General features: G+C 47.2%; 1 protein-coding gene and 1 long non-coding RNA gene across 3 annotated transcripts in view; one reads left to right on the top strand and one right to left on the bottom strand.

Moving 5' to 3' along the window:
- Positions 1-3732, bottom strand: part of LOC146041908 (uncharacterized) — a 30944-nt gene extending 27212 nt beyond the window's left edge. Inside the window, exon 1 of the long non-coding RNA XR_014463660.1 lies at positions 3587-3732. This is a non-coding gene — a long non-coding RNA (uncharacterized LOC146041908). The remainder of the gene's footprint in view (positions 1-3586) is intronic.
- MEGF6 (multiple EGF like domains 6) overlaps positions 1-14191 on the top strand; it is a 372940-nt gene that overhangs the window by 215185 nt on the left and 143564 nt on the right. The gene's annotated exons all lie outside the window — the stretch shown is intronic.

Genomic DNA, 14191 nt, shown 5'->3' with positions numbered 1-14191 from the left:
TGCTGCAGAACGTGCCTGATTATTACCACAGTGGAAAGGAAAGAATGAATTTAGAAACTGACCCTGACCACTAGAGGCTTCTCAACGGACTAAGGGGCAGATTTATTAAGCTCGGTGAAGTGATTATGTGCCTGGTACTTTATCACTGGCCAATCAGCTCCAAACTGTGAAGTTACAGGCTGGGTTTGAGAAATGACAGGTAGGAGCTGATTGGCCGGTGATAAAGTACCAGGCACTTTATCACTTCACAGAGCTTAATCATACTTGCCTACTTTTGAAAACTAGTTTCAGGTAGATTATAGTTGGTAGTAGAATTTTGCACAGCACCCCGTTGAAGGTGTGTGTCATGCTCCACCCAAAGTGCGTGTCTAGTTCCATATATGGAGAGATTGCGAAAAGAGATTGTGAACGTGGCACCTAGAAGCGTGGGTGTGTACTGCTACATCTGAGAGGAATCTTCTAAAGTGACTTACAGTATAACCAAATGTAGATGAGCCCCAAAGCAGTCAGTAAGAGTTACTACTGTATACTTGGTAAAGTGCTGGGAAATGGTGCTGATGATTCAATGTAAATGTATCTATCTCTCATTCCATTTTTTTCCTCAAAAATGTAGCAGTGTAATGTGGACTAAGTGAAATGAGGGAGCTTGCTAGACTAATGAGGGAGAGAGGGAGATTGTTGTTATTTCAGGGAGTCTCCTGCAGAATGCAGGAGGGTAGGCAACTATGAGCTTAATAAATATACCCCTAAATTACTTCTTTGTGTGCTAAAAGATGTCATAACAGAAAGTGAAAGCAAACTTGCTGGATATGGAGAGAGGGAGCTGTAAAGACAGTGGCCAGTATTCAATGAGAAAAATTCGCTGTGATTTCTGGAGAGTTTGTGCTTTTCACGCGGTGGAGAGAGGTTTTTTTTCTCCAAAGGCGAGCCACCCTATTCAATGTGAAATATTCTCCGTCTTTCTAAGTGATTCTCGCCGTCTCTCTCTGTGTAGAAATTCTCCATCTTTTGATGGAGAGCAGGAATGTGAACTTTTAAACTAAAAGGGTGTTTTTTTTAATTTTGGTGTCAAAAAATCAGGTTTTTTTTTCTGTGAAGGGCCATGTTATTTTTATTCATGTGCCTATAGCACATGAATATATATTTAATTAAAAAAAAAATATTTTTTTACAATTTTTTTTTTTTTTTTACACAGTGCAGCCAGCAGGGGGCCGGAGCGCTCGAGCCGCTCATTAGATATTCATATATTCACTGCACCCGAAGCACGTTCGGGTACAGTGAATACTGGGTCCCCCGCTGGCTATAGGGGGGGCAGCCTGTGCTGCCTGGGTCCCGGGGAGCCCTGCTCCCCTCCCCATATCCCCTGCAGCAGCCAAGAGAGACTTTAATCTCTCTTGGCTGCTACGTCCCCCGGCTCCCTGACAGCTCCCTGCCGCGGACGCTCGTCCGCTGCAGGGGTTAAGACTCGCCGCGAGTGGCGGCGAGTCTTTAACACGTTGAATAGTGGGAGCAGGGCTGCCAAGAGAAATCCTGGGCCCCGGTACAACAGCGTCATGGGCCCCCCCCCCCCCCTGGAGTGGCGAGCTACAGAAAAGAGGTGCATACCTCCCAACTTTGGCAGCGGAAAAAGGAATATATGTGCGTGCCGCAGGCACACGCCAAAAAATTTTGGGCGCCGTTTTGACGCTGTGAGGGCATGGCCAGTGCTGTGTGAACTGCTGGCCATGCCCTCAGCCTCCCCGCCTTATTAGAAGCATGCAGTGTTTAATTCCCGCAGGACCGTCCCCAAAAAATGGGATGTCACACAAAAATCGATACACAATGACTATTCCACACCACGTTGCCCCCCACAGTAAGGCTTCTAATAAATTATAAATTACCTGCTTGTTGCCAAGGGGGTTAATGTCCGTTGCCAAGGGGGTTATTGTCCGTTGCTAAGGTGGCTAAGGGTTAATATGAATTGCCAGGGGTTATTGCTTGTTGTCAAGAGGAGTTAATGTCTGTTGCCAAGGGTTCTTGCTCGTTGCCAAGGGGGGGTTAATGTCTGTTGCCAGGGGTTCTTGCTCGTTGCCAAGGCGTTAATATACATTGCCAGGGGTTATTGGATGTTGCCAAGGGGTTATTTTTTGCCAGGGGTAAATGCTCGTTGCCAAGGGGGGGTATTTTCCATTGCCAGTGGTTCTAGCTTGTTGCCAAGGGGTTAATCATACTTGCCTACTTTTGAAAACTAATTTCAGGGAGATTTGAGCTGCTAAAAGAACGCAATGTGTCGCTGAGAGGGTGTGTCATGCTCCGCCCAGAGGGTGTGTCTATTTCACCTATGGGCGCACCTATGGCCACTATGGGGTTTTCCTGCAGTGGCAGAAGAAAACTCTGGAACACTTTGGGCCTGATTCAGCTACGGATGTTGCTTCCTGTAACACTGCACTAAACATGTGAAAGAAAACTTCTGCCTCTTTTGCTGCCTATACATATATAAGTATGCATTACACACATCTACCCCACAACCCTCCCCTCATATTGCAGTCAGTACACACCACTATATTACATTACACACATTCCCCCACATTACACCCAGTACATACATGCTATTACATTACACCAGGGCTTGGCAAATGTTTAAAAATGTAGGAGCCAGGATGAAAATGTGTGAACTGCAATGCCTATTATACATGCTACACACCCATTACATATTATACCACTTGCTTGATGCCAGGGGTTGCATACTCTTTGCCAGGGGTAACATGCTATTTGCCATAAGGGATTACCCCTCCACCTCTTCCCTCTCTCTCCCTCCCCACCGCTACAATGCGCGATAATGACAAACGCTGTGGGGGACAATCCACCTGGCTCCGGCTGTATCAGATCAGGTCCACGGCGTGGCTATTTCAAAACTCAAGGTGGCTTTAGGGCCAATTGGAGCTTGTGGTCTGACAGCCAATCAGGAGCCACCACTGTTGCTCCTGCTTGGCTCCCGAAGTGCGAGCTCCGATTGGTCGCAAGCCATCTCCACACTGCGGACTTGATCTGACACAGCCGGAGCCAGGGGGATTGTCCCCCACTCTGCCCGGCTGTTGCATTGACAGAAACCACCACTCTGCCCAGTGTGATCTGATACCTGGCAAATCTGGTCACCCGCAGGTTCTGGTCCCCATGGTGACCTGGCCCCGGGGTTTGTCGGGCCCTGCATTACGCACAGCTCCCCCATACACACACTGCCACATAACACACATAATATTAAATTATACACAGTACTCCATATTACAACCAGTACACACACACACACACACACACACACACACTGCTGTTACATTACACACACACACCATTATATTAAATTATACACAGCATGCCATCTTACAGCCAGTACACACACACTGCTGTTACATTACACACATACGCACACCATTGTACAGTATTACATTATACACAGATCCCTCCCCCCCCCCAAAAAAAAAAATCATATTAAAGCCATTAAAACCTCTGTTTTAAATTACACCCAGCCAACTCCTCCCACCCCCACCCCCACCCCACATACATACACATTTTCTGCAGCCCCCACTGCCCCAGGAGATACAGCTCTCACCTGGCTGTGTTCTCCCTCCTGTGGTGCAGGGACCCGGCAGTGTAGTGGAGCAGGCAGCTAAAGGCAGACATATAGGAGCTGGAAGAGGCAGGAGCAGGGCTTGTCCCTGACACACGGAGCCTGGCTGCTGCTGCTGCTCCGAGTGTGGTGGGCGGGGCCAGCCCAGCAGTGCAGAGCCCTGGCTGTCAGTCTCACTCTCCCCTGCTTCCGCTGATCAGACGCTAGAAGTCATTTTTCACTTCCAGCATCTGACAGGGAGCACAGCCCGGCAGCATTACCAGTGCAGAGCTGTGCTTCCTGTCAGACGCTAGAGGTGAACTATGACTTCTAGCGTCTGTCTCTCGCTGACTGAATGACTGAATGTGCACTATATGCAGGGGAAGGGGAAGGCAGGGGCAGCCGCACATGACAAGCGGGTGGCCGGACACATGGGCGGGTGGTCGGGCGGGCGGACACTAGTCCTCCCGCAGCCCCAACAATTTTTTTTTTTTTAAAGTGTGAGTCTGGACCCGGGCCCCCCTGGCAGGCCCGGGCCCAGGTAAAATGTACCCGCCCCCCCTGCCTCTCGGCGGCTCTGAGTGGGAGCAGGAGGCTCCGGAACACGGAGAGTGCATGGCGAGAGAAAAAATCTCTCGCCATGCACGGAGAACATTTCTCATTGAATACTGGCCAGAGATTGGAGGTAGGAGCAGATAGGGACTGGGGTGGAGAGTTTGTGGGCTAAAAACTGTCACAGCTCAAAGTGGAAGTAACAACTGTCACAGCTCAACGTGAAAGTGCATTGCAGAAGCCGTCATTTTGATGGGCTTTTAACTGGTCTATAATCGTATATAGCACAAATACACATGTAGAAGTTTCACATTCCGCTTTTGTTTTGGTTGGCAGGTGAGGGCAAGACCTTGGTATTAGCCTCCCTAAAGCATGCTGTCAGGAGTGTTATTAATGACTGGCACGTATGGGAAATACCTTCACCGCCCCTCATAGTGACAACCGAAATATCTTCATTCCACATAAACTCCTGGAATGAATGCCTGTGGGTGTTGTTGGTAGGTCTGTGTATATAAGCCGACTCCTATTTGGGTGTTAGTGGAAGCTAAACGTAAAACAAGTACCAAAGGGCAACTTGGAACAGCCAGAGGGTTATTTCTTAAAGCTGGTTTGCTTTTTTGATATCGATCATGAAACTGTCAGTTTTCTGTGTATTGCCCTGGGGTGAAGCTTCCTGTCACCTGAAGTCACATGGCTCAGGACTGTCCTCCTCCCCCGTAGATAATACCTATAGGCAGGGCCGGTGCTAGGCATCGGAGCGCCCCAGGCGGGAGGGGTGCCCCGGTGCTCAACTGCTGGGGGGGGGGGGGGTGTGCGCATGGTCTCTGCCCGGCCGCCGGGGGGACAGGCGGGGGGTGCGCAGTGTCTCTGCCCGGCCGCCGGGGGGGGGATTGCGGAGTCTCTGCCCTGCTGGGAAGGGGGTTTGCGGTGTGTCTGCCCGGACGCAGGGCGGTGGGGCGGTGCGTGGTGTGTCTTGCTGCGGGGGGGGGGGGGGGGGGAGGGAGAGAGTGTGTTCACTCACCGAACACTGCTTCTCCCTCCGGCTCTCTCCGCGGTGTGTGTGTGTGTGTGTGTGTGGGTGCAATATGGTCGCCGTGCTGCTGGGGGGGGGGGGGGGGGGGAGTGTTCACTCACCGAATACCTGCTTCTCCCTCCGGCTCTTCTGCTCCGCTGCTGCTGCGGTGGTAGAGCTTTCCAGCTCACTACCGCCCTCCAGTGGCCGGCGCCCTAGGCAAATGCCTAGACCTGCCTATTGGTGGCGCCGGCCCTGACCACTATACAATGCAGAGAACATCACAGTGACCACTATACAATGCAGAGAACATCACAGTGACCACTATACAATGCAGAGAACATCACAGTGACCACTATACAATGCAGAGAACATTGCAGTGACCACTATACAATGCAGAGAACATCAGTCACTGTCATATGATGCAGAGAACATCACAGTGACCACTATGCAATGCAGAGAACATCAGTGACTGCCATGTAATGCAGAGAACATCACAGTGACCACTATACAATGCAGAGAACATCACAGTGACCACTATACAATGCAGAGAACATCACAGTGACCACTATACAATGCAGAGAACATCAGTCACCACTATACAATGCAGAGGACATCAGTGACCACTATACAATGCAGAGGACATCAGTGACCACTATACAATCTACAGAACATCAGTCGACTGCAATAACATCACAGTGACCACCATATAATGCAGAGGGTATCACAGTGACCACCAAATTAAAGCATTTCATACCTCTTTCAGACCAAATGTCAGGTCGCACCCTGTGTCAGGGGCTGATTTCGGGATGACGGCGCCCCTAGGCACAAAAATAACGCCGCCCCCACCCCTTGTCTATTATTTTTATTGTTTACTTATAAGCCCTCATTTGATAATAGCCAATTTAATGGATTTATAAAAAAAGCCATTAACTGTGACATGTTCTTTTATTATGAATACATATTTACTAAGTAGGACAGGTTACAAGGGCAGTATCTGCATGTCCTATCCATTTACAGTCTGATTAAGATGGAATATAATACAGTACATTGTATATTTTGCAGTTATTGGTACATTTTGGGCTGACAGTACTATCACAGGCATCCAAGTGCCGCCCCCAAACATGTGCCGCCCCTAGGCACGTGCCTCAAGTGCCTAATGGGAAATTCGGCTCTGCCCTGTATTACTGCACGGGTCTGTCACACGGGGGCTGGATGGAGCGGCTGCGCTTCATCAGGAGGCGGGGAAGGAGACAGCGATTGGAGCGGACATCGCTGCCTCCTCCATAGTGTGAACAGAACCGTGTCACTCGACCCACACTGCCTGTTCACACTGCACCTTGACTTCAGCCAGAGCCGTGTTCAACCCTGGGGTGGCGCTTTCACATCGTCCCTCGACCAGGGTTGGTAATGTAACGACCCGGCGATAACCCGGGTTCAAAGTGCGGTTTGAAAGGGGTATGGGTGAAGACTATAAAATGCATTGTGTATCTTGGAACACCCCACAATATAATTTCATCATAAATGATTAACCCTTACTAAGAGCAATAACTGCTTCAGTGTTATCATAATAACCCCATTCAATATAGTTAACATAATTAACCACTTTAAAAAAGTTACATTTAAGATGCCTATTATTAATTAGCCCCAATGCCATGCAACAATTACATTCATGTTCATTAATCCCCTATTTAACTCCTTTAGGGCCAGATGTACTAAGCTTGAAAAGTGATAAAATGGAGAGTGGTAAACCACCAACCAATCCGCTCCAACCTGTCATGTCACAGGCTGGGTTTGGAAAATGACAAGTAGTAGCTGATTGGTTCTGTTTTAGCACTTTTCAAGCTTAGTACATCTGGCCCTTAGTCTCAAAACAAAAAGTTTTCATCTTAATTTACCCCATTAAAGCAGTAACCCATTATCACCTTTTTCTTAAATATCATGCCAGTTGTTCTAAAGCTATTTCTGCAATAAATGTATATTGGTATATATGGGGCTAGCAATTGCACCGCTTAAAGATGGCTTTTTCCATTTTTCCTTTTGTGGAGAGGGATCTTCAGATTCCTCTCCACACATACACACACACACTCACACTTATTCCAATGGCTGCACGTGACCAATAGGCAGCCGGGGTCCAGAAGACAGAGCAGGAAAACGATTGTACTGTTTGCATTTTGCTTTTGGCTGCGATGTGCTCTTATCAAAGTCAATGCCCCGTGATAGAACTTCTAATAAATCCAGCTGAAAAATAATTTGGCAACATCTGGCTCTAGTTTTGTAAGACTTGATAAATAGACCATCGGAACGTAGTGGGAGAGATGTATCAAGCTTTGTAGGCAATCAGCTTCAAAGACTGTGCCAGATAAATGACAGAAGTTGATTGGCTGTTGATGTATTTCATCCAGTGTGTTCTAAAATAAACACCTCAGTTATAAATATACTAGTAAGCCCGCTTCAGGCAAATGCTTCCAAAGCTAGATGTAATTTCCGTTGCTGCCAACAGATGGCACTGTAAGCCCGCTCGAAGCAAATGCTTCGAAAGCTAGACGTAATTTCACTTGCTGCCCACAGATGGCAGTGTAAGCTCGCTCTAAGCAAATGCTTTGAAAGCTATACTGTATGTAGTTTCACTTGCTGCCAACAGATGGATATAGATGATATTGATTGTATATTTTTAATACAATTATTTCGATCATTGAAATGCAATAATAAAATGTGGCAATTTTTGCACAGTGTTCTTAAGGACCGTAAATCGGCCATTGCAATAGGAAATCTCTGTATAATTTCCGTAACTTCCATGGCATTTGTTTATTTTGCATTATGGAGTGGGTGGGGCAGTTGTATCTCCTCACGGAATAGTGGGAGGGGTCTGGCGATGACACAATTCGCTGGTTACTGACCTGGGTGGGGCTTGATGGTGTGACTCATGGGTTGACTCTCCTGAATGTATTTTACTTTCTGAAATGTTTAAAGTTCCATCCAAAAGCTTTTTATAGAAAACTTTTTTTTTTCCGTGTCGTATCACATTGTCCTTGGGTAGAGTATTAAACTCTGCTACGGCCCCCTCGTTGCCAGATTCCCAGCTCTAGTTTAATGTTCCTCACATGACCTGCCAAGCAACGTGTCGAGTTATTTAATACAGTGGCTTTGAAGTGAAGTGATTTACGATATCAGAATAAAAGAGTAATATCTGCGGCTTTTCCCAAACCAGTGGTAAAACCAGTGAGAATGTGTTTTTGTCTAAATGGAATGATATTGACTTTAAGGAATGTGCGAAGCTTCAATTGAAGGGATAAAAAATAACATCAAAGTGGTGAGATATTTAGTGACACTTTTGTATATTGAAATTCGTTTTCCCAGGCAGAGCGCCTTTTACATGGTACCAAACGGATATACGTGCTGCTACGTGCGCGCTGGGGGCTTAGCGTACCAATTCTTTAGAATTTAAACTCTCAGGAGCAGGGCCCTCTTTACTCTCTTAGAATATGTGTGTGTGTGTGTGTGCAGTGGCGTAGCTACAGGGGTTGCAGATGCGACCGGGCCCCTGAGCCAGGGGGCCCAACCCCCGCCACTGTCCTGGAAGAGGGAAGGGAACAGAACGTTCCCGTTCCCAGTGCTGCTTTGCGGGCCCGCGTGCGTCGCGCTGACGTCACGCGGCAAGGGGTCCCCTTCCTATTGGCTGCCTGCGGCTGGGGACGGGACACGGTGGCCGTATCTGAGCTGTGATTGGCTGCAGCGGCGAGCCGCTGCAGCCAATCACAGCTCAGATACGGCCACCGTGTCCCGTCCCCAGCCGCAGGCAGCCAATAGGAAGGGGACCCCTTGCCGCGTGACGTCAGCGCGACGCACGCGGGCTCCAACCTCCCCCTCCCTCTCCCACCGCTTCCGCGCCTCATCACGTGTAGGCTGCCAGGACTCAGGAGCAGGACCGCCCGGCGCCCTGTATCGGATGGACTACAGTGAGTCCAGTCTGTCAGCCAGCTTTTGAGATTATGGGGAAAATTGCTAAAACTGCTGGGATGTGTAGTTCCACTGTTACAGTGGAACTACAGGTCCCAGCATGCCCTGTCACAGTTTTAGAAATCCATTATCTAAAATCTGTGGCAGGGCATGCTGGGACGTGTAGATTTTGTTGTATGTAGGGGGGCCCCAAGCTGACCTTTCGCACCAGGGCCCATGAACCCTTAGCTACGCCCCTGAGTGTGTGTGTGTGTGTGTAAGTAATGAAGCAGTTTGCCTTTGCCAAAAATATTTTGGCAAAGGAACACATTTTGACCGGCTTGTTTTAACCAGTAATAAAAATAATTCTGTTGGAATGAAACTTTTACAACACATCTCTGTTCTTTCCACTAGGAGGCACAAGAGAGCAGGTTATCATCTTGACCACAAGGAGAGCAAATGTCCTTAATTGTGCATTAAAGGGGTTTTTGGCCTCCCTCATCCCACTTGCATCAAGAGGAGGGGGCCCGTGTGCAATCTCTATCTTTAGCCGACAGAGACCATAACACTGCTCCAAAGTCTAGTTCGCATGTGCAGGTCTCTGGAAAAATGGCCGTCACTCCATTTTACAGGTGATTTCAGATCTGCACTATATAGTCAATGCAGCCAAGCCTTTCTGCCTTGCGATATGGGAGTGCGTATCGGGATCACAAGAGTTAAAACCCTTGCGATCTGCATGCAATGCCGATACGATGTTGACTATATCGCCAACATAGGAAGGCAAATTATACCATGTGTACACACTATTACAGTAAATAATTATATGGGTGGCAGAGATGTAAGCATCTTATCCTCAGTGTGTGTGTATATATGTATATATGTATGTATGTATGTGATGAAAATGCACCTGCATTGAAACGTTGCTGTTTGTCTCAATAAAGAATTGGAAATTTACAAGTTTGGAGTGCCGCGTCATTACCCCACAGAAGTCTACATTACCCTAAGGACGAAGGCAACCAACCAGCAGTTTATTTGGAGGTTGTGCCCGGCTAAGCATACAAGTATATATATATATATAATCAATGGCAGGACACAGCGGTCTCAAGCAACGTTTCGATATTTAATCGTCATCAGACGATTAAATATCGAAACGTTGCTTGAGACCGCTGTGTCCTGCCATTGATTATTGGTGTTACAAGACCCGAGAGTGCTGCTTCATTTGTATTGCCTTTGTTATACGGACTTGTCCGCGTCTCTGGCACCCGGGCATATTGCTTTTGCAAAGAAACTGGGAGTGCCGGTATCTCGATTGATTTATATATATATATATTATAGAAATCCACTTATGCCGGCACTCTGATGAAATCACCTGCTCCCGGTGCCACGATTATAGCACATCCAATATCCAAATGAAAAGAGCACTTAGGAGACTTATTCATCAATTCAACATGTAACTGTATTCACGGTATAAACAGCCGTTTTCGGGACCGCAGCCCCTTCGTCAGATACCTACAGCAGTTATATATATATATATATACCCAATTGTTTTGGTTCTGTTAAAATTGCTTTAAGATTTTATAATCGGTTAAATAAAATCCTGTACTTTTTGCAATCCAAAACCGAAAATTTGGATATAAAACCCGGAAAGATACGAACTGGAACTCCGTTCGGAACGAATCACCTCCGGAGATCTGGATCAAGTTTTGTTTAGTTTCTGATCCTTAAAATTCAGATGTATTTGGATTTCTGTAGAACCGGACAGCAGATTTAGATCTGTGACAAGGGGACAGGAATCCTCTTCATCTGGAGGAAAAAAGTTTCACCATTGGCACAGAAAGGATTCTTCACTGTAAGAGGAATCGCACTATAAATTTATGCACTTGCGGAAGCAGTAATCCCTAATTCCAGGGGCGTAACTAGATATTCGTAGGCCACATAGCAAAAGTTTATAAGGGCCCCTTATTTAGCAACTGATGGTAATAATGTATGTCAAACATATTACTTAGAGGGGGGGATGTTCTAACATCCGCACCCCAGCTCTGCCCACTATCGCCGCCCATCGCATTCATAATTATCGCATATGCAGTAACATATGAGATAATTATGGCAAAGGACAGCTCTTGCGTTAAGAGCTGTCCTTTGCGGGGAGTCAGCGGGTCCCATCAGGACCCGGCTGCTCCCCCCTCCCTCCCTTACCCGGCGCTGCTGCTGCTGCTGCGCCGGGCTCTCCTCCTCCCTGCACCCGGAAGAGGATCAGTGCAGGGAGGAGGAGGTCACAGGTCCGTGCAGCACAGCTCTGTGCTTCCCGGACACAGGTGAGGGGGGGGGGGGCGATGCGCGGCGGAGGGTCTGAGCGTCTCAGCGGGGGGGGGGGGGTTGCATACCTCCCAACTTCTGTGATGATGTAATAGAGCGCCCGAAAAGGGGGTGGGTGTATGCAAATGAGGGTGTGGCTTATGCTAATTAGCCGCGACCTCATTTGCATATGGGAATAGATGCTGTGCGCGTGCGCACAGCGTCTATTCTATTAGATTGGGTGGTCTCCCAACTGCCACCCCCCGCAGCGGGACAATGCCTGCCGGGGGTGGGACAGCGGGACAGGACCCGAAAATCGGGACTGTCCCGCTGTAATCGTGACAGTTGGGAGGTATGGGGTTGCCAGATTTTGGGGCGTCGCCAGATTTTTCTGGCGATGCTCCCCGCCGCGGTAACCTGGCGGGGGATGCTTAGTGCATCCCAAAATGCGGTAAAAACCCGATAACAGGGTTTTTACCGCATTTTTAGCTTAGAGAATCTCCCCCTTAGACAGTAAAGATGGGCCCCCTTCAGCTCTGGGCCCCATAGCAGCTGCAACCCTTGCACCTATGGTAGTTACGCCCTTGCCTAATTAAATATTTTAATTTAAAAAAGGGCAGGATTTCATAGAAGAAATTGTATCTGTAGCTCAGATAATTAGAATACATTATTATTATTATTATTATTATTATTATTATTATTATTATTAATATCAGGGTTGCCGACTTTGAGATTCTCCTCTCCAGGCTGACAAGTGACATCACTAAGCCCCGCCCCCATGCTGTTAAAGCAGCGAATTCACGGATCTCCGTGGAGGGGGCGGGGCTAAAATGACGCGATTGTGACGGTTTAACTCCGCCCCCTCCTCTGAGACCCGAGGATTGCGGCATTTTAATGCCACGATCAGGGGGACAGCGGGGGTCCCCCTGAATCCGGGAGGGTTGCCCACCCTTCCGGGGGCCGGGAGGGGGACCCGATGTTCGGGAGACTCCCGGAAATTCCGGGAGGGACGGCAACCCTGATTAATATACAGGCGCACATTTTCTATAATGACCCTATTGTTAAGAATTTACATTTCTGTCTATGTAATTGCCTACAAGTCCTGTATAAAGTGGTGTGTACAGAAGTGGTGAGTTGGGTGCCCTCTTGGTTGCCGCTTCGGGAAATGGAATTGCTAATGACCCCTGACAGTAGGTTACCCAGAAACATTTTATTAGTTCGGATGGATTTATCACAGCCCAGCCTGCTAGTGAATCCTCAGAGTGTCCTGTTAATCTCCCAGTATGTTCCCTTGTTAGAGGTGACGGCGATGACAGTAGACGTGCTGTTATCCAGAGCTGGCACTACAAGAAATAACGGAAGATCAGTAAAGTTTTACAGTCTCTGCGCTCGACACCTGGTGATTTATGTCCTTTAGAATATTTTATTTTATTGAAAAAGGAATAAAAGCCAGGATCTATGTTATCTACATCCCATGCCTGTAAATCTGTCACAAATAGGTGATTTATATGAACGGATGTGACTGGTAAAAGAGATTTCATAGGAATTGGGTACTGGCCTTTGCGCTACTTTGGGTCACTGTAGACTTCTTAGTGTGCGCCACTGACTCATACTTGCCTACTTTTGAAAACTTGAATGAGGTAGATTACAGTAGGAATGCATTGCACAAAGATGGGGCGTGTCAGGCTCTGCCCAAAGGGCGTGTCTAGCTGCACATATGGGTGTGTCTTTGCTTAAATGCTTGTTGCTGTGAGATTTTGATAGAACTTTGCTAACAATATTATTTGATAAGTTTTGCAAGTCTTGATACTGTACTAACATTGCTGTCTGCAATATGCGTTTCTTGTTTGCAACTTTATATTCTCAGTTGTATTTATTTTATTCTCACTCTCGCACAGTGTGCAATGCAATAAATGCCAAATGCAATTTGACCGTGTGTGAATTCATCCTTAAGGTAGGAACCAGGGGAGATAAAGCTTAGAATTTTTTAAGAAACACAAAATACATTTCTGGGCTACTTCTTAAATGTTTAGCGCAGAGTGATCGGGATTAACTAGCATCAAACATACGCTGCAGGCTTGCAGCCAGGATGCTGTTCCCTCCACACATAACGTGGCTGAGCACAGTCTTCCCCATACAAGGGCTAAATGGCTGTCAAACCATCTAATTGATTCCAAATTGTATCTAGATTGTTCTGCCAGAAATATATATAATGTGGATGCCATGGTATTGCTACATACAGAACATTATGTTACAGCTGAGAAATATTTCCAGTCCATATGATAGAGTTGCTTAAACTTTTTCCATGTGGTCCCTAGATGATAATTTTTTTTTTTTATCCCCATATGACCTATTACTGGCTATTAATGACCTATTCCTACCTTTCTCATTTTGAGCTAAGCAGCTTTGTCTTTATATCCTAAGAGACTGGGTTACTTTTTGATTTTTTTGATGGTCTTGCAATCATAGCTGGATCATCCACTTGGCAACCTTAGCTTCAGCCTAGAGCCTAGAGGGCACTGAGGTGCACAGTTTACAACTTTTTATGTTCATTTTTTTTTCATGCAAACTGAAGTGGGATGTAATCAGTGGTGGATCCAGAGAGGGGCTGCAGGACAGTTAAAAATTCAAATAGGGGAGCCACACCCACTGCCAACAACAATGTGGCTCCTCTATTTGAATTTTGAACTGTGCTGAACAACTCCTCCCCCGCCTGGATCCACCACTGGATGTAGCCCAAACTGTTTCCCTGCAGAGTGCCCATAGTTACACACTCCGATCCCAGCGTGCGTTCTGCGCTAAAATAGCAT

This window comes from Crinia signifera, chromosome 19 (genome assembly GCF_055691185.1).
Source record: "Crinia signifera chromosome 19, ASM5569118v1, whole genome shotgun sequence".
NCBI classification, from domain to species: Eukaryota; Metazoa; Chordata; class Amphibia; order Anura; family Myobatrachidae; genus Crinia; species Crinia signifera.
The sequence above is the reverse complement of the archived record's forward strand: the minus strand, read 5'-3'. Positions and strand labels throughout refer to the sequence as shown.